The sequence below is a fragment of the Cupressus sempervirens genome, chromosome 7 (assembly GCF_028749045.1).
Source record: "Cupressus sempervirens isolate cs-2001-9-10 chromosome 7, ASM2874904v1, whole genome shotgun sequence".
Lineage (NCBI taxonomy): Eukaryota > Viridiplantae > Streptophyta > Pinopsida > Cupressales > Cupressaceae > Cupressus > Cupressus sempervirens.
This window is the reverse complement of record NC_143124.1, coordinates 68677718-68700441: the sequence shown is the minus strand read 5'-3', so window position 1 is coordinate 68700441 and position 22724 is coordinate 68677718.

The window sequence follows — 22724 nt, the reverse complement described above, 5'->3', positions numbered from 1 at the left end:
GTGAAGTTTTGTAAAGACATCTTGTGATCTGAGATTGAGCTAAAGATTAGAGATTAGACAAGAAAGAAGTTATAGAGTCTATATTCTAGAAGTCTGATTACTTGTTTGGGCAATGAGCTCTTCTTGTAGTTGGCAATGCATGCTTGGGTAGTGGGCTCATCTTACATCTACTGTACTACAACTCCTAACAGGGTTGGAATCTCCTAATAGGGATTCAATGTCTTTTAACAGGGACTCTCTATACTAAATTTGCTCATTGACTCCTAACAAGGTACATCCTTTAACAAGGAACTTATATATTAGTATTTTATCTTTTGGGTATCATCCCCATAGGAGTTTTTCCTTGGCCATGGTTTCCCTAGTTAAAAAAATGGTGTTATGAGTTATCTTTGTACATGGTTACTATTATCATTTAGCATTACTTTATTACTTTTTTATGCATGGTTCAAAGTAATTAATAATATCTAGTTGGTTACTAAACTTTGTAGATTACTGATTCACCCCCCCTCTCAGTAATTCCTATTTCTAGCAATTGGTATCAGAGCACAGTTACTCAGAAGAGGCTTAACAACTTGATTAAGATCCCTATGTATATGGAATAGTTGATGAAGAACCTCAAAGAGGCACTTCAAAAAATTAATCTCATTACTGATGAAAGAGATAAGCTAAAGATTAGATATGAAGACTCCAAAGTATACATTGGACAATTGAATGAAAAGATTGAACATCTCAAATCCAAGCCCGAATCTACTAAATTTGAAAGTAGTCTAGATAATTATTCAAAGTTGAAGATGAATTACAAGATTTTGAAGCATGAATTAAAGATTATGAATTTGAAGTTGACTTTGAGGAGTGATCCTAGCAAAAGTTGAATATGATTTGAAGACTGAGAATATAGATATTAGAGAAAATCTAGCAAAGAAGACATCTGAGTTTGAAACATTGAAAGAAGATCATGAATAAATTTAGAAGTACAATACTATTGTGAAAGTTGAATTAACTCAGTGCAAGCAACAACATGAGAAGCATTATTCTAGTAGAGAAAATCTTGATGATTCAATGCCAATATAGAGACCTACTTATGATAATACTGGTCTTGTTTATCTATTTAACATGTCTGCAAAGAAACTTGAGATTAGATTAGATCCAAAAGAAAAAGATAAGTTTGTTGATAAGATTGAATCTAGTCAATCTTCTGATAAATCTAAAGAAGTTGGACAAGACAAGGAAGTTGAAATCATGGATGAACCAAAGCAAGTGAAATCTCCTAAGGAAACTAGGTATGGATTTAGAGGTAAGTGTTTTTCATGTAATGAAATAGGTCATATGAAAAGAGATTGTAAAAATAAGTCATTTAAAAATGTTAAGGACTTTTATTGTCTTGTCATGGTATGGGTCATAAAGCAATTGATTGTAGGAAACCCAAATATGATAATGATAGAAGGAATAGTAGAATGTCTAGAAATACTAGCCATATAGATAGAAGAAGATCCAATGAAAGGACGTCGAGAGAAGGGAGACCTTATGAAGAAAGAGGACAAATCATGTGTTAGAAATGTAACAACTTTGAATGCATAGCTTAGAATTGTCATGCACTTGATGATAAACAAAATCCTAGAAGTAGAAATCCAATGTGCCAGTTATGAAACAACTTTAGACATACAACAAAGTACTACAAAATGGACAAAAAATTTGGAGATAGAAGGAACAATGGAAGGAACATCAAAAATAGAAGGAATGATGGAAGAAACATCAGAAATGACATAAGGAACAATGAAAGGGACTCCAAAACTAACAAAGACAATGAGGAACAAAGAAATGTAGTTAGTGAGCTTCAAGAAGAACTCAATGAGGCATTTGTAAAAGGATTAGACATCAAAAAAAAATTTAGGAGATGATGAGATAGGAAGATTGAAGTTAGGTATTGAGTTAGATTCAATTAAGTTGAATTAAGCTTGTTCACAACACCAAAATTTGAAACTTCATCTAGAGATCAAACTAGAGGTAGCAAAGTTGGGAAAAGTAGTATTGAGATACATTAGATGGTATCTAAGGTTGCTTGTAGTTTGGAGCTTATCTAAACTAGTTATGAAGCAATTAAGAGTTACTATTATTACAGAGTAAGTCAATTCTATAGCAGAAGATGAAAACTATGTTCTTATTGAAAATTTTGTGGAGTGAAGTTTTATGGAGTATTGTCATGATGGAAGGAAGCTATGGAAAACCTTAAACAACATTTGAAAATTGGATAAAAGATCTTGAGTAGATTTTTGATTTCAAATGTAATTGACAATTTTTTTGCATTTGTAAAGTAATTAATGCAAGTTTGAATTGAAGGAATAAATTGGAGTTTAGAAATGATTACCACTTCATTGTGATTACATAATAAGCATAAAGCACTCAGAAGTGACTTGACAAGATGATTTCGAAGCAAACATTATTTTCAAAAAGAGGTATTTTATGGTTTATTTGTAGAATTTATTTAATAAAAATTTATATTTGATAGAATCATGGATATGTTAGTAGTTCATAATGTTGAGAATGAGGAGAGACTGAAATTGAAGGTTTTTTTTGTGAAACCTATAGAAGGAAACCCTAATTTAGAATTATCCATTACTTTGAACAATCCATTACTCTGAACAATGTAGTATACTTAGAATATAAAGGAAGTTATCTTAACAATAAGTTTGAATCAATTATGAATGAGTATATAAACAAGGATATGGAACTAGTTTTTAAAATGTTACTCTTATCTTATATTATGTTTCTTCATGATAAATTTTTCCTAACATTCTGTGATGGAGTGAACTTGAATCATGAATTGATTTTGTTTTTGATTAGGGAAAAAAAATTTAACAAGGCCTTGAAACCTATACAATATAAAGTTCAAACAAAAAGAGAATCTTAAAGTAGCTACAGAAACTAAAAGCATACAAATGAAACATCTCCCCACATAAAAGACAAGAACTAGTACAAAGCCAAGGAGAGAAGACAAAAAACTAGACTAGCCAAGAAAAGCCAAAGCATTTAGGAGATCTCTCTTAGCATTTCTGCTACATTGATTTTGAGCTCTAACAGTCTACCTACCACCTCCTTTATGTTTGAGTGCTCCTGGTCAAGATTGAGGGTATCCTTCTTCCTCATGTTGGATATTATGCACTTCCTTGAGTTGTCATTAGGTATCTTTTCCTTGGGACTATGGGGGGTTAAGTCCTCTTCCTTGTTGGTTCTTTGCTCTATTTTGTTGATGAGAATCTTGATATTCTAATTGGCTTCTTTTAGAGTATTGTAGCTTTTTCTACAATAATCCACATAGAGCTCTCCATTGTTTGAATCCTGTTCTTAACCTCCTCCACTCTATCATCCTTTCTCTTTTCTTCCTCTGATATACTACTTTTCAGGTTGTAGTTCTCCCTTTTGAGGTTGCATACCCTATAATTGAGGTCTTAGATTTCATGGAAAATCCATTTGTTAGTGCGAAAACTTTCAACAATGTTGTTCTTAGCATTGTTGATGACGTCCATATCTGAGTGCTCCTTTGTTGTATCATTGAAAATGACTAGGACTGGGTCAATTAATTCTTCCATTTATATTTTATCTTCATCATCCTCTTTGACCAGTGTTCTTATTAATTCTCTATTAATCACTATCTTAGTAGAGGATGTGTCAAAGTTTTGCCACACCATATTTCTATCCCTGCCTATGATCAAGCATCTGTATCGGCTGGTTCTAAATTCCTCAAAGCCCTGGTCATGTTCATCCATCTCACCTTGATTGAGATCACCTTCTACCCCTTCCACCTCAATCTCCTATTTCTCCTTCTTGGTCTCATGATGTTTCTTATGACTTGATTTATTTATGGTTCAAAGATTCAACATTTGTGAACTTAAGAGTCACCCACCTATAGAGATGTGGAAGTTAGAAGATGCGCAATCTTTTCAAAAATAATAAAAAGACATGTAATTAATACTAATTGGTGAAGGTGGAAACAATATAAAAGTCTAGTATGTACGGAAGTGAACACTCATTAATGAAACAAGGATCCTGACATATCGATATTTCTCCCAATCATTTAGTGTGCATGTCCTCTAGGTATGCATTACCATAAAATCCCTCTTTTCTAGTAAAAGCCAAAATTTGTTGAACTAGCAAATCTAGTGTGTCTACTTGGAATTATAGGTGAATAGAAAATTTTGTCTACATCAAGAATTCATAGTGAGTCTATCTTTTCCACCTACATTTTCTGCTTTGTTTCTTTTTGTAATTTTCAAAGTGTTGTCTAGTTTCCTTTTGTATCTTGCCTATTATTGTGGATGTGAACCTATATCTTCATAGCCACTCATGCCCCAAATTTCCCAACAAGAAGAAGATACCCCTTTGATGAGCTTTTTACTAGAGTTAAAAGATACAACCTAGGTGGACAAGGAAATTGAGAAGGCAGTAAGTAGGTTCAAGAATACATTCCTGGAATATATGGCCTAATGTGTGTCTAAAAGTGGTCTTATCCAAGTTGTTGGCTTCCCATAAACTATACCCTTCCTTGAACTAGCATTAGAATGTAGAGCCAAATATGATGTAGTAGAGAGATGTATGTGGAATTTTAATAGTGAAGTTCTAGTATATGTAAACCATGGCGCCATCATGGGAGCCTAAATAATTCCATCCAAAGAGGTATACCAAGATTATAATTTTATCATGTTGTAACTCCAAGGAATATAAAAGTTTTATTGCTAAAAATTGGTTGTTGAAACCTGAGAAAGGTGGCTTTCACCTACCGAGGCCCCTTACCAAAGAACACATGATACCAGAGATTAGGGGTGTGATCATTCTTCTGAACTGGGTGAAGAGAAATCTACATGCCTTCATGTGAAAAAATTGGATGTATTTCCTGATCTAAGATATGCTTGAAAAAGACAAATATATTGACTAGGCTAAAATCATCACAAACAAGTTGCACGAAGAACTTTCTCAGGTCTCTAAGATTTCAAGGTTCTATATGTCATCTTATCTTTTCTATGTTTTAGCTTTTTGCATACAATGAGAAGGTTTGATTTATGAAAAATAGGTTGATAATATGGTCATTTATGATTTCTATCCCCTATTGTACAAAATGAGAAATTTTGAGGTTTTTCGTAGGGTTCAAGATACTTTCCTAGGAGGATTGGTGTTTGAATTACAAGGCAAAGAAAATAAATGATTCTCTAAAGAGGCCATGCTATTGATTACAATATATGGTAGCTATTTTATATAGTTTTGCAAATTTACTTATCTAGGAATTGGAGATTTTCAAGGGACACCTTTGAATTTACCTAGATATTGTTTGGATAGATACTCTTTCATTGAAGTATGCTACCAAGTTGCTAAGGTTGATAACAATTACAAGTCTGGAAAGGGTTTAGGGTATTTCTTTTGCTATTGAACTAGGATATTACCATTGCAAAAGTATCCAAGATGTAGTTTTCCTCAAAGAAAAACTAAAAACCATGAATTTGTAACCATACTCTTCCTGACCTAATTTTGATAGCAAAAAATTTGCTAGTTCTTAATTTAAATTATGGCCTTCAATTTTTCATGAACCCCAATTTGGAGGATTATTGGGTGGACTATGAGGATGATCTAGAAGTAAGGAAGAGATTGTGGTCTTGTTTCATAATAAAGTAGATTTTAGATTTAAAGCTCCCATTGAAAGTCTGAGGAATTAAAGAAGTAGAAAATGTAGAGGTCTTAGACCCTATATTCATAGAACAAGTTGAAATTTTGCCCATGCCCATCCTAGATTAGACTAAGGTAGAAGAGGAAGATCTCCATGATAGAACTATCCTTGTAATTGATGAAACTAAATCTTCGCTTAAGAAAAAAAAGTAGCTAATGTTGAAAGATGCAGAACATCCCCTACATATGGCCTCAGCTAGTTCTAGTTTAGTGATATCACACCCTAATATTGACAAAGTTTGACCCTATCCCCCTGCAGGTGAACATGCTTTGGAATAAGAAGATGAACCCCATACAAAGGAGTTTGTTCAAGTTCAAACATGGGCACTTGGGAGGATCACTCATTCTCAAAATCAAAAAGGGAAAAAGACTAAGGAAGTTGTAGTAATTATAAACAAAGACCCTAGTGAAGGAGGACCAAATATGACATCCATTTTTGAGAGCCTTTTGAAGGTGTTGGATCAAATGGATCAAAATTAAAACTTAGATGATAGAATTAATGCCCCTAATATAGGCACACTTGTTGTTGGGACCCCAATAGCACCTCAAAGCTCTCAAAATCAGGTAATGTTTACACTCTTGATTATTTTCATATTTTGGTCAATAAGAAGAGAATCATAGTGTCAATCACTCTTCTAATGCACAATATGGTGGGAAAATACATTGGTAAAACCCCAAAAGTAAGAAGCCAAAGGTTGAGGCTATCTTAGATGTAGATGATAAAACAAAGAATTGGATAAAATACATTTACAAACTCACCATTGACATAAGTCAGGAAGAAGTTCAACCATAAGGCTTCATGGTGGAGATAACTGATCTTGGGATAGTGACTAGAGATGTGGACATGAATATTTTCAATGCTAGTAATAAGCAGATTGAGAATAGAATTTGGAAGGATTGGAAAGATAAAAAGGAAATGAAGTATCGCATACAACTAATGAAAAATATATCCACATCCTCCAAATCCCTAATGCATTAGCCATCCCAAGTAGTGCTTCAGTGATAGATGTGACTTTTCCCACCAATCAAAAATTCATCAACCAGGTTAAGAGGTACAAGTAAAATACCGAGGTCTTTAGTGATTGGTTAGATACTTTATTTACCAATGGGATAAGCTACATCATTAAATTCATTGAGATTAAGGCACAAGCAACTAAGATGGTAATAGAGCTTGAATCATAATTGAATGTTTGGGAGAATGAGGAAGTAAAGTGGGATGAAGAAATTACCTAAATCATAGAAGTTCAAACTTATGTTATTGACAAATTCATAGTAGATGTACACAACCATTTTGTATATGTCAATATCATGTTCATTATAAGAGTCAATCTAGAATGGAGGAACATGATCATCAAGAAAGGCCTAGAAGATGTTTCAGAGCTATTAAGAGAGATGAAATGTCTTAAATAGATCTTAGATAATGACATCAAGTGTATTGATGTTAGAATAATGAAAAATGAAGATAATCCTAACAGGGGAACTCAAGAAGTATTGGCAACTTTTCAGGATAGGATTAAGATAATGAAAGAAATCTAGGAGTTAATAGTAAAGGATTTATCCACCATCACCTGTGCAAACTCTATGCTGATTTTATATAGGGATCATTTGGAAGCACGTGAGAAGAACATGGAACATGTCCATAGGATTGAGCACATCTGGAAGCTAATGCTAGAACTGATCAAAGTGCCCCAAGAAACATAGTTAGTTGAATTCATTGTTGTATATCAAAAGTAGAAGGACATCAATGGCAAACTTCCTAGAAGTTAGGAGCACTAGGCCAATCTCATTGTAGAAATTGCGAATTAATTAGATAGGATATAGGGGCTAATTGCCTTGGCATATCTTTTTATTATTGTTAGTTGTAAAAAGGCTTTATTTATGGGAGATAGTTTTAAAAAATGAATCTTGAAAGTCTTGTGTAGCTATATACATTTTTTTTTTTGGAAACTCTGATAGGGTTAGCACTCTAACTACTAATACTTTTATTTTAAGCTATCATATTTTGCATTTGAGATAGATATATGGTTATATGCAATAATATCTGAAATCATGTGGTTTTGATATATGAGTTTTGGCTAGTAAATCGTATGAATTTTCTAAAACATATTCTTTTTTTAGTATGGAAGTAACTATATGAGCAGTCAACTCTTCCTTTGCATTGTGTACTAATCTTGAATCTAGATAAAAGAGTAACCTTAATTCTACTAGAGTTGATTTAAAATTATTTCATGGTAATATTCAGTCATGTGGCTAATAATTATTGTAAAATTTGAGTTACTTTTCAATCTGCACATTCTTTTCATCATTGTGAATGAAATGTTTTGCCTTACACTTTATGGTAAAATGTGATTGTTGCAATAATTCTTTTACAATAAGGTTCATATTGTTATATCTTTTAATTCGTGGAGTTGTACCTATGAATGTAGAGATTTTTTTACTAAAAGAACTCATTTTTTAGTGTTTTTGTTTTTCTCTTAATTTGGGAATAGAGTCAAGAATCAATTATTGTTGTAAAGAGGAAAAAACTATATACTAACATTAAAGATCTTACTTGAATGTATACATTCTTAGGAAGAGATTTCAATAATGATTCTAAGATAAGGATGTTATACATAAATAGATCTCTCTATCTTTCAATACAATCTTTAAGCTTATCTTATCCAATTATGTCTTTCTCATTCTTAGTGATCAACCAATATCCTTGACCCATGCATAGAAAATGTGTCCTCATTTTCTCCTTTCACCTATCATAGTTAAATCCATCAAATTACATAATTTATTTTTTGAAATGATTTTCCATAGATCTCCTTAAGTTGTTAAGCTTTTCCTTCAAGGACCTAATGCTCTAATACCAATTGTTATTAGAAAGTTAATTCCACCAAGATAACTATGAGGGGGGAGGGGGGCTAAATTAGTTATTAGACCAATTTTTTTTTTATCAACCTTACTAATTTTGAAATGTATAATCACCAAATGCAATATGCATAGAAAGATAATCATACACAATAACACAAGATTTGTTAACCAGGGAAACCCTTGATTAGAGGGAAAATCCCAGTGGGGATGGCACCCATGAGATGATGTACTAATGTATAAGTTCCATGTAAGAGGAGGGACCTTGTTAGGAGTAAATGAACTACATTCAGTACATATCAGCCCCTGTTAGAAGAATTTGAATCCTTGTGAGGAGATTCCAACCCTGTTAGGTGTTGTGGAAGGCAAAACGACTCACTGTCCAAATAGCTTCTGGGGCAAGACCACTGAACTCACCATCAAAATAGCCTTAGTATAATTCCTTTTAGAATAATACAAAATAATCAACACTCTCTACCACATCCAAATACCTTCCTCATTCACTATTCCTTAACCACACCAAATGCTTCTTAGATCTCAAACTCAGTTTCGCTGGAACTTATATCCAAGTTCTCCCACTCACATTATTTGTATTCCACTTACAATTCACAAAATCCACACTTACAAAAAAGAAAAACATCTTTCCTTTATACCATGTCCAAATATTAAAAAATAAGTCAACCTTAGCTTTATCAATTATATTTACAATAAAGGACAACATCAAGATAATATATTACATGTTACATTACATCTTTCACAATTACTACATACTATGGGCTTATAATTATTACAACTTTTCCCACATTCACTTATTGTCTTAGTGCACTAATCCATGCCATCACCAAACTATCTTCTTCCTTTGTTTAGTTGCACTTAATAAGATTCTATCTCTATCAGGAGATATAATTCTAACATTACAACTACATTATAGGAACTTTGTCTATATACAATCATCAATAAATCTTGAATAACTATCACTAGTCTTCAAATTTCTACATGCACACTTAGGCTTGTCATTAGGACACTTTATAAAACATGTCCTTGACTTTGCATAGCCTCAACTACAATCCTCAAACTCTTCTACCACATTTTGTGTCTACTACTTTTCCAATATTAATAGAAAAAATACTATGCTGACATTGATGACAAACACAATCATGAATACAACATATAATAGTGTCTTCAATGCTCTAATAATGCTAGGATACTCCTCCATAGGAATATCATTAGCATTCATGCTAATAGGACTAACATGTCTCGTTAGGAAGGAAATTTCCTTTCCCTATATCAAAGAAATCAATAAGTTTTTTTTGACATTCAATTTTGACTACTTGGGATCTAGATCACTTAAGGATTTCACACCTCTCTTCTTTAGAGATCTATGTAGATTGGGTGTAGAGAGGGCTATCTCAGATTTCTCTAGGCCTCTAAGCTTATTTTCTTCATCCAATTGAAGTAAATAATTTCTAAGACCATCCATGGTATAACCTTCCCCCCCAAAGCCAAAACTTGATTGATAAGCATCTTCTTATGATGGTCCATTCCTTCCTTAACAACATCTTCTATAAAGGCATTGATAAAGTCTTCTATAAGCTTTTCATAGAGGGACCCTTTTTAATCACCACTCAATCCACAACTAGAGGCTTTCTTGTCACTAGAGAATGAAGTAACCCCAACCAAAGATGATTCATGGGGGGCCTTTGTTGGTAGATAGATGTGGTCCAACTCCACTAAGGGCTAAAGAGTTAAAATCATACTTTTTAGCATATGATTTATCAACTCAATAGTAGGAACATGAGGATTGAAAGGAGCCTCCTTTGACTCTCATTGCATTGGAATAAAATCACCTCTACTAAAATTCACCTGTCCATAAGGACTCTTGATGTCATCATTGAGAGGGGGACTCCTAGTAATGATTATAGAGCCCCCTACATGTAGATTGAGGGAAATAGACACATTGGTATGACACTACAAGTTTAGTAACAACCTATTTACTATGGTTGGATAATTATAGTTTCCCTATTTATTCCATCTTCATTCTAATGAAGATCAAAGGTCCAAGGAGAGAGAGAAATCATTTCTATAGTTCTAAATTTTTTAGAAAGGTTGATACATACAAAATACTTATAGCCACAATTAGGCAAAAGCCATGACAAACAACCCTTGCAATTACCCAAATCAACTTCTAGGTATAGATAATAAATTGAAATATTAGTAATCACATAAAAGAAATTTAAATTGTTATCCCCAAATTTTAATTCTACTAAGATTTTGACATCAATGGAAGAAAGAAAGTTATCCTTCAAACCCCTAAAGCCTCTCAACACATCACTAATCTATCATAAAAAAATTCCTTGAAGGAGTTCAATCAATAAATTTTAAAATGGAACCAATTTCAAAACTTTAATGTTATTAAATGAATTTGAATTAAAATTGGGTTCCCATTCAATGAATATAACCTATTGTCCTTTCCAAAAAATTAGATGTCCAAATAACATTTCTTTTCTAAATTCTATCAATTTACATTTGAGAAAGAGTGTTGAGATAAAGAGGTGTTGCACACATTGCATAATATTGTTATATTGTATTATTTTATTTTATTATGTAATGTGGCACCTAGATGGATGTGCAACATGTAAAGGTTCCCATGAGATATACTTGATGAGTTGTATTGTAACATTGTGATAATATTTTTATGTAAATATTTAATATTTGGGGAAAAGAATTAAATTTCTAATATTAAATGTGGGGTCAATGGGTTAGGTAGCACATTGTTTATGTAATACCACTTGATGGTTTTGTGGGACTTGCTACTATATAAGTAGCCACAAGGGTAGTTGTTAGGTGAAATGTGAGAAGAAAAATGGAAAAAGGGAAAGAGTCGAGCATGACAAGGCTTGACATGTTAACCAAGGGATCATTTGTGAAGGTTGGAAGCATGGCATGGGATGTGTAGATTCATGCTTATTCACATAGATTGCTCAGTTGTGGCTATGTCATTGAAGGCTTCCATGGTTATATTGCAATGATATTTTTTTGCTAAATAATACATGGTGATGAATGCTTTTGGAGGCTGGGTTTTTTTCCCTCAATGAGAGTTTCCCAAGGTATATCTTGTGTCACAATTTTTGTGGGCATGTTGTCTATTCTCTTGCATATGGATTTTAATTGTATATTTATTCTAGATCTATTATTGAATATGTGGAAACAATTATATTATTTCTTGCAAGTTTCCTTACAAGTGGTATCAGAGCTATGGTTTTATTGTTGTAACCTTAGATTGAATCCATGGGAATGCATCAGAGTATAAAAGAAAAGGGCAAGATATATGAGTTATTTATTACAGATCTGAGGGTTTTTGTATTTTCTATTATGATGGGATGTTGGTAGATTTTTGGGCATGTGAAATTGTTGGTCAAAAGGATTTTTTAGATGTTTCATTTAAATGAGGGTTTTAGGGGGAGCTTGCAAAAATGACCTCCTAGGCAAAAAAAACCTCACCATTGGATCTGGGTTGATGTTTCCATAAATTTTGATATCTAATATGCCCTAGTTTGGCCATGTTCAAAGGAAATGGAATATTTTTTTAGTTTCAGCCTATAATGGCCATCAAATTTAATCCCATCAAATTTTTCATCACAAAAAAAATTAAAATTGTAGCGAAATGATAAAAAGACTGTCTAGTTAAATGGCCATAACTTTCTCTTAGGATATCATATTTTAGATTTCTTATAGGTGTTGGAAAGCTAATTTAGAGTACTATAACATGATGTAGGTTTGGTTCTATTATTTTGACATTTTGTTAGATTTTAGGAGCCTAAAAGCTAGATTTTTTTTTATTTTGAGCATAGATTAGGGCATAACTTTGGCATACAGAGTCAGATTTTGGACTTTGAGTAGTGAACAAAAAGCTCTTGGAGAACTCTACACATTGATTAAGATTTTTTGTAAATTTGGCATGATTGATTTGGTGATATATTAATTTGAACAATTTATGGTATATATTGACTATGGTAACATTGTGAGTTTATGACATTGTATATTTTGGAGATTTAAGATTTGATGTCATTGTATACTCAATTCATATTTCAAATTGGTCTTATGATGATATGATTATTAGTATTTAGTCATATATGATGATTTGTTGGGTCTACAAGTTGTGCAATGTTGTAAGCAGTCTATACTTACAAGTTGCATTTGTAGCTTAGTTATGGGTTGTCTTTGCCCATTGATCTTTTATTATTGATACATATTCATATTGGTGGCTTGGATTTGGGTTGTCTATTCCATAAATCACTTGATTTTCTAATTTTTCTTCATGTAGAAGTGATAAGATGTTGTTACCAGGTAAAGTCATGGTGGAGGATTGTGGTTGACTATTTTATGCTGATAGGTTGGACACTTTAAAAGTCAGATGTTTGGTTCATGGATGTGATCATAGTGCCATGGATTTTGGCATGAGATGATTTGATATATAGGTACATCCTTGATATTCATTGGCATGGATTCCTAATTTGGTTACGGTGGTATATCTTCTTGGTTGAGGATCATGGTTTTTTAGTTTCTTTTGAGGAGCTCATGATGTGCATTTTGAGTTCTTTGATGGTTTGATGCCTTGGTTGATTCTCATGGTTAGAGGATGGTATTTTTTCATCATGATGTCATGGATAGCTTGGATACATGTTTTAGTGAGAGATTGTGACAGTGATGGGGTGGCAGTGCATGCTTAGTTCCTAGTTTGGCTTGTATCTTCTTGGGTTTGGAGATCTTGGTTTCACTTGGTATGGACACTTTGGTTGAGTGAATGCAAACCTAGAGGATCTTCATGTAGGAGATGAATTTTATGATGCCATGGGTGACTTGGTACCATGGTTGAGTAGGAGTTGTTGTCATTGATATATTTATTGAGTGTTTGCAGATGTTGGAGGTTTGTCTTAGATCCTGTTGTTGCAGAAACATCTATGACATTTGCATGTTACACTTGGTTATCTTCATGGTGTGTAAAGATGGTTGGATATTGAGGACTCATGGAGTTCTTGGTTATCTTCATGGTATGTGAGATGGTTTTTCTTCATGGTGTGCAGAGATGGTTGCATCTTTAAGACTAATGGGGTTCTTGGTAAAGGTGTGGTTATTGCTTTCATTTAACATGTTATCCTTGGTTTGAGGATGGTTTTATTTTTATTTCATGGTATACTCTTAATACACGTTTAGAGTTTTGGGATGCTATAGTACGTTCATATGGAGCATGTTATCTCTTTGGTTGAGATGGTTTAGATAATGTTGTCATATTTATGTTCCAGAGGCCATGGTTTGAACTTTGACATTGATCTTGGTTTAGTTTCTTGGTATTGAGTACATTGATCATAAGTCGGATTATTCATGATATTGTTATTTTATTTGGAGTTCGCATGGATTGATTGGTTATAGTGCTCATGGATACTTAGAGATGGTGGTGATGTTGATTTCTCTTGGATTAGAGAAGTATTTGTTGGGACAGTTGATGGTTTTAGTAGGAAGTCTAAGGGGCAGTCACCTGATATGGAATTGAGAGGAGATTGTTCTTACATAAGTCTTGGTTGGATATCTTGATGAGTATTCTCATTCTCCACTCTTGGTCTACTCGATATTTTGCTACTTGAGAGGTATAGCCCATCGTTTTTCTTAGGTGCATTATATTTATGCCTATCTTTCATGGATATGGATCTTGAGGTACGGTACATGAGTAGTTTTGGAGGGTTTATTTGAGAGATGGTTTAGCATTGGTTATCTCCATTTACATATGTTGTTATATTGGTTGAGTTTGGGAGATGGCTTTTTCTATTGGGCATACTCCTTGGGTTAGGAATGGTTTATGAGTTTGATCTTCCTATGAGAGGCTTACATCCATGATTAGTTATATAGTATGGTTTGGGTGTTGTGGAGGCTTCTTGTTGGGGTTTTATGGAGGAGATCATACTTGCACAGTTTACATCTAGAGTTGTGTGTAGATGGACATGATACAGGTTATGATTTGCATGGGTTCTCTTTGATCTTGGTTATCTTCTTGGATGTTTGGTTTTAATTACATTGGATTTGAGATTGGTTAGAGATTATGATCACTAATTTGTGATCATGTATATCATGTGAGAGATGACATGGTTATTTCTTTATCTCTTTCCTATGTTGGTCGTGGAAAACTTGGAAGAATGTTGGAGACTTCTTATGAGAGTTGTTCTTGCCATTTATTGGTATATGTGTTTTGGATATCCTTGATAGTACATGGATTCACTTCTTTGAGATGTTGTGAGTGGATTGGTTATAGATTTGACATTATCTTTTGCAGTGGGAGCTTCTTGGTATCTATGTGGCAGGTATTGCTCTTGAGGCTTATGATTGCAAGTTACAGATTAGATATCTTGATGATGTGAGATTCACTTGGTATACATTTGGAGGTATGGATAGTTGGATGGGTTTGACACTTTCTATGGGTGCTATTTCAACTATGGATTTTTTGACAACTACGAATACATGTGATTACCTTTGGATCAAGTTTTTATGGTGCTTGGTATTTCAGTTAGTACAAGATTTTATGATCTTCTAATTGACAAATTGGGTTGATTTCTCTTTGGATGGATTCTATGTATGTTAAATGACAATGGAATAATAGGAGTTGAGATCATTCATGTTGGAGATGCTAGATAGTTTGATTTTGTTGTGAGTACCAGGATGGAGCACTTTGTGTACTTTGATCCATGATGGTGGATATGCTTGGAGGGATTGTTCCCTTGTTCATTTATGTGGCTATGGATTGACCCTATGTAATGTATACAACAAGAGGGAGATTTTTGAGATAATGGGTATTACACACATTGCATAATATTGTTATATTGTATTATTTTATTTTATTATGTAATGTGGCACCTAGATGGATGTACAAAATGTAAAGATTTCCATGGAATATACTTGATGAGTTGTATTCTAATATTGTGATAATATTTCATGTAATTATTTAATATTGGAGAAAAGAATTAAATTTCCAATATTAAATCTGGGGTCAATGGGTTAGGTAGCACATGGTTTATGTAATAGGTCACTTGGTGGTTTTGTGGGACTTGCTACTATAAAAGTAGTGATAAGAGTAGTTTTTGGGTGAGATGTGACAAAACAAAAGGAAAAAAGAGAAATAGTTGAGTGGGACAAGGCTTGAAAGGTTAGCCAAGGGAGCATTTGTGAAGGTTAGAAGCATGGCACGAGATGTGTGGATTCATGCTTATTCACATAGATTGCTCGATTGTGGCTATGGCATTGAAGGCTTCCATGGTTGTATTGCAATGGTATATTTTTGCTAAATAATACATGGTGATGAATGCTTTTGGAGGCTAAGCTTTTTTTTTGTGTGGGTATGTTGTCTATTCTCTTGCATGTGGATTTTAATTGCATATTTATTTCAGATCTATTATGGGTTATGTGGAAATGGTTATATTATTTCTTGCAAGTTTCCTTACAAAGAGTAAATTATTATTAAGGTTTAAAATACTTACCGAATTATTATAAGTAGCCCTCATCCAATCCACAAATTTTGCATTTACTAGGTTCTCTCCACACTATTTGGTAAAGAGGCCATGAGATTTATAGTAGTCCCACCTTCCATTAATGTCTTTATTACATAAAATTAGGGTTTGAGGAATTGAAGGAGGATCTTCTCTTTAAAAATTGGTATTCCCTTTATTATTCCCCCCTATAGAATGGTTTCACTAGTCTAGGAGTTGCACGGGAAAATCTTGAAGAAGGAGCTATAGGTTGTGGAGTATCCTGCTTATTCTCCCCAAATCCTAGGAGGATAACATTAGCTCCTAATGCCAAAGGGAAATTTTTTGTTGGAAATACCATACATTCTTATTTTGAGCGATATTCAGCTTAGGATTATCCTTTACAAAGGGATTCTCCATTTAACCTGAAAACTTCCTTCCCCATGTTTTCTTCACTTAGGGTAAGAATGAGACTCCATAACTTCATGGTGATCATTTTCCATTATGGTCACAAAATCATTGAGAGCCTTTGTTTAATCCAAATGATCCTTTACTAGAGAAGAAAAATAATTTTGGGTAAGGACATCCCCAAAGGGAAAACCAAATTTAACCCCTGAAATCCTGAGTGGAACTGAATTACCCTAAGGACCCAAATAAAGCCAAGGATGGGATACAATAATGACCCTTTATGGCCTGTTGAGTGTGGGTAGGCCAAAATTGCTTCTTTCTACCCATTTCCCCTAATTGTATCTCTAATTGTATCTCAAGCTCTGATCATTATTAGATCACACATTTTTCAATAATTAAAAAACTTAAAGAAATCTATCTATTAGATATTATGTTCCATGCTTTATCCTTCCTAGTCAAGTTTACCATTTATATGAGACATTAGAAAGTTGTCCTTCTATTAAAATTAATAATGTTAGGCTATACAATTTTGAGAACATGGATCAAACTCTTAGAAAGCTTAGGCTTATATTCACACATTTATTTTTTGAATGCATCTAAAATTCATAAGCCAAGCAAGATGCATATATTCATGATAGAGAAAATATGATGGATATATAGAGAACCAAGAAGAAAGGCTAACCAAGAGTAGATAATCATACATCATAGAAGGGAACAGATCCCAAAACCACATGTATGACTACCCAAAAATGCTAAAGAGAGTAAATTTTTAGAGATAGCTACTTACCAATGACATTGGTAGAGTTAGAACAAAAATTCTTCAATTGGATTACAGAGTGAGGGACATAAATATATTTATATATTCATTCACACATCAAAGAAAAAAATAGAGATATTTGTGTATAGTTCCCACCGTTGGGACCAAAAAAGCGTTGAGATTATAATAACTTTTTACCTTAATACATCATAATAGTTAAAGTGTCCATTATATGTAAAAGAAAAAAGACACTTGACCTTATACTACAAGGCCTCCTAAAAGAGAACAAAATTAACATTAGTACATATTGATGAGCTTTAAAAATATATGTCATTTTTTATTAGTAATCATCCTTAATATGTGGTGCTTAACAATTATGCTACAATATCTTTTGTTGAATAGAATATATTTTCCCTTTATTAATAACACATTTATTCAAAGATATAATAATAGGTTCATATCCAGTTTTGTAAAATTAAATTGGGAGATGAACATGAAGAAAATTGTGAGCACCATTAGTGGACGTAGAAATTTTGGGCAACCACATGAAAGCAATAGAAGACTTTAGGTCAATCATTAATAAAAACCATGTCCTCTGAAAATGGGTTTTCAAAGAACCAATTATGAAATAAAGAATTAATCTTTAATATAAATAGCATTGTCATTACATTTGAATTGATGCCCCTCTATTTCTATTTTGTATTAGGAATATTTTCAACTTCCTTGGATGTGTTTTTATTAAATATATAGATTTGTTTTATTTTTATTTTCTTATTTTTTGTATCATATAAATATTCAATTCCTCTTTTCACAATCATTAACCAAATTAATTGATTTTTTCTAATATATTAATAATTTAAATAGTTAATTTTCATATTTAACAATTAAAATAATAATAATTTTAATCATTAATATACAAAAGTTACAAATGCAATCTTCTCCATTAAAGATTTGTTTGGTAATTTGATGGTGCAGGGGCACCTAGGTAGGTTTATGGAAGACATAGGGCTCCTAGCATATTTTGGCTTGTATTGGTTCTAGTCACACCACTAGATTAATAATAGGGCCAATCTAGTCCTAAGTTGAGGCATGTTAAGTTTAGGAAGTCTTATGAGGCCTTTGTTGCTCATAGTTGCACGATTAGGTCAAATAAGGCATTTTTGTGTTTTGGAGGGTAGAATGGCCAAATAAGTTCTATTAAGTCTTTTTTACATGTATTAAGGAAATTTAAGTCTTTTGGTGAAGTTTGGTAACCTTTGGAGAAAATTTGAGGGCCAAACTCTAAAAGATGCAAAAGTTGCTAAAAAATTGTCAATGTTGTCATTGACAACGTTTTGTTGCATTTGAGAAAATTTTTACTTGGGGGTTGGTAAATATCTGAAATAGTTAGGATGGGACTTAGAATGTGTATTTAAGGCCACCTTTGACCTTTTGAAAGGGTTGGAATTTTTAACAAATTGGTGTGTACAGACTGAACAACAAGTTTATATTTATAGTTCTTGTTTTCTAACTATTTTGGCAATGTTATGGATTGAAGTGTTGGAAATATAAGAGGAGTAACTAAGAGGGGACGGGTGAATTAGTTACTAAAAAACCAAATCCTAGACGCCTTTTGATGTTAGTACAAAATGCAAACAAATAACTGAATACCGCTAAAGCTTGGTAAACACACATAATGCTATAACTTAGTAGTAACTAGATTAGCTTGGTAAAAGATTAAGAATCATTAGATGTTATCTAATATTACCATTAATTTAACTTAGTTTCAAACACATAAATAAAATAACATGAACACATTTGACACCAAGATTTAATGTGGAAACCCAATTTGGGTAAAACCACCAATAGCAACTAGTTACTAATTTTCACTCTTCTGAAGTGAGCCCTGTTAGGAGCCAACCTTGTTAAAGGTTACAAAACACACTGTTAGGTGTGACCCTATTAAAAAATATAATCACCTTATTAGGAGTGTCCTGGTTAGAGGTCTTGAGAACAATTCAATGGAATTTCCACCTTGTTAGAGGATTTGCAAATAGTTGTTAAGCCAACTTTGTTAAGAGATTTAGATCACTACTACAATGGTTAGAGAGTAACAATGAGTTGACTTGATTTGAATGCAACTTGATTGCTGATTTCAAATCTCTATTATGGCTTGTACTTGATCCTTCCTAATTGAATATGAATTTGTTGCACCATAAGGATATTCTACTTATCCTTCAAATTTTCTTCTTCTACTTACCAATAGATCTTCAATCACATCACCATAATTCACACATTCTCTTGTACTCACTTGCACACTTTCTTCCACACTTTGAAATCACAACTTGACTTTATACTTATACCTTTTACTTTGTCAAGTTAGGTCAAATACAACTTAAAATAATCAATATTCATCACCTCAAATGACTGGAATCAATAGATAACAAAATGGGAAAATCCTTTGCTAGCCGACCTTGCTCAGTAGAAACTAACTCTAAATAAATTTCCTTAATTAACAAATAGAAGCTTAGTTAACACTACAATCCTATGAAAATCCTTTGGTAACTGAGTGAGCTTGATTAGCACTAGTTCCATCCAACTTTCCTTTGTTACTCGAGTGATCTCAGTTAACACTCTCTTTCTACAACATTTCCTTCAATGCTTGAGTGAACTCAGTAGACACTGAGATCTATCTTTACTGCCCAAGTGAGCTCAACATATACTGACTAATAATGATTATGACATTTGTGTAACATCAAAGACAACACACAATTAATCAATTGTATACAACAATCTCCCTCTTTCATTGATGGCAACACAACATGCCATAGCACAATGAAATTTTGAATTAGAGAGCTCCCTCTATCAGTATGATCCCTTCTTTTTTACTAATTTCTATTTGCAATAGCTATTACCAAGTTCATTCAAAACATTCTTCCTCTTTCAACAAACTTCCTCTTTTAGAGAACTTCTCCTTCTCTGGTTTCTAACTTTATTCTGGTTCCAAAGATTTCTCAGAGATATGATAATAAATTTCTCCCTCTTTGACAACACATGCCAAAGGCAATAACTTTTTAAATTTCAATAGGTCCACATAAGTCTGTATGAACAATTTTCAAGATTTCTTCTACTTGACAGTCTTTGCTTTTGAAGCTTGTCTTTCCCATTTTACCAATTTGGCAATTCTTGCATAGACCCATGTTAGGCTTCCTCAAACTAGGAATACCTATTACTCTTTTATGTTTTCTTATTTTAACCAAATTATCAAAGTTCAGATGACAAAGTCTTTTGTTCCATAACCAACTTTCTTCTACTTGAGCAATAAAACATGAACAATCATTGAAATCAAGATAAAATAGGCTACCTTTTGTTTGCTTGCTAGAACCAACTAAATTTCATTTCCCATCTAGCAGTTTGGCCTATCCATTCATAAATTCTACCTTGAATCCAATTTTTTTTAGCTGTGCCACACTTAGTAGATTATTCTTCAATCCTTCAACCCAATAAGCATTATCACACACAAGTTCTTTAGTTAACAAGATACATCCTTTTCCTTTTATATTACAATGTTCATTATTTCCAAATCTTACACTACCTCCATCATAATATTTCATATGCTAAAATTTTGTTTTGTCACTAGTCATATGATGTGAGCAGCCACTATCAATAATCCATTTATCATTTTTGCTAACATTAGAGATAAGTTCCATCCTATCTCCTTCATCAGTAGATTCATCTTTCACAACAATATAAATCATTTTATCTTCATTGTTATCTGAATCTTTAGGTATGAAGCGAGATTTCTTACCTTTATCCTTGAAGTTCTTGTAGTCCTTTTCTTTGTGTTTGTTGCTTTTCTTTTCATCCTTCATTTCCTTGTTTGGATACCTAGTTGCAATGTGAACAATTTCTTCACAAGAAAAGTAGATCAGAGGAACTTTACCTTTGTACTTTCCTCTTCCTTTTTTCTTGCAAGCAAAGCTTCAACAACTTCAAGATCATTGTTTGAACTTTATTTTGAAGATGCATCTTCTTCACTTCCTGATTGATTGGATTTTGACTTTTTACCCTTTTATTTGAGTGAGAGTTTAGCTTTAAATGTAAATTCAATATTCTTTGAAGTAGGAACATAATTATCATAATTGTCTAACTCAAAGCTTTTAATCTTCCAACTAGAGCATCCAATCCTATCTTATTAGTTGGATCGCATCTTATTTCTTGAATAGTAGATACTCTAATTACATAAATAGGAATAAGAATTCTAAGAACTTTACTTACAATTGTTTCCTCCTTGATATCTCCTCCAGATGCTTTGATTGCACTTACACTGGGCTTGATTCTTTCCACTTTTTTTTCAATGTTTTCATCTTCTCTCATTCTCATTTGATCAAATTGTTCGCTAAGGCTTTTTGCTTTGGCTCTTCTCACATTGTCATCTCCTCCATAGACATCTTTTAGTTTTTTCCACATTGCAAAAGAAGTTTTGTAATCGTTTACCTCATCAAATTCAACATGACTATGAGAAAATGCAATATCAATCATCATGATATTATGATTCTTCTTTTCAGCAATATCTTCAATTGATAATATTCCAGTGGGAGTCTTATATTTAGAATCAAGATACTTGCAACCTGAATCACTGATGGTAGCTGTAGACACCTAAAAACCTTTAGAAAATAAAGTATTTTTTTTTTCTAAAAAATTTCTAATGACATCATCATTTATTAATTAATTAATTAATTTATTTTTATGCCATTAAATCTCTTTATCTTAATTAAAAATATTTAATTAAGGAATCCCTCCCAAAAATGTTTAAATCTTATTTAAACATTATTTCCTTATTTATTAATTATTTAATTAATAAATTGACCAATAAACCAAAAATAAATAAAAAATTTATTTTTTGCCCAAATCTTGGCCAATTTCCTTAAGACCATTAACCTCTTCCAAAATCTTCTAATCCTTCTTTAATTTTGATTAAAGGCTAATCCCATCATTTCCTACCCCTAATCCCAACTCAAAATATTTAATTAAGGTTAAATATTAATCCTCATGTTTATTAAAAAAAAAAGTTTTAATAAATATCTCCTCAACCCAAACCCTTGAAATAAATAAAACTTTATTTATTTTCTAAAAATCTAATTTATCCTCATCCTAAGAAGTTCTAGACTCTTCTAGAAAGTCTTCATCCTCATCCTAGGAAGTTCTAGACTATTCTAGAAAGTCTTTATCCTCATCCAAAGTCTAGACTCTTCTAGAAGATGTCTTTAAACCTAATCCTAATCCGCTCCTAACCTTGTCACATTCCCTAAACATGGGTTAAAACTTACTAACCCAAGCCAAAGTTAACAAATATCTCCTCCTTCACCCACCCTCATTAAATGCCATCCACTTGCCTATCCCTAAGCTAATCCTAAACCATCCTAATCCATCCTCTAATCATTTGCACAAGCCTAAGCAAGCTTAAAACCTTCCTAATCAAGTCCAAGTCAAAATTGCTCTCA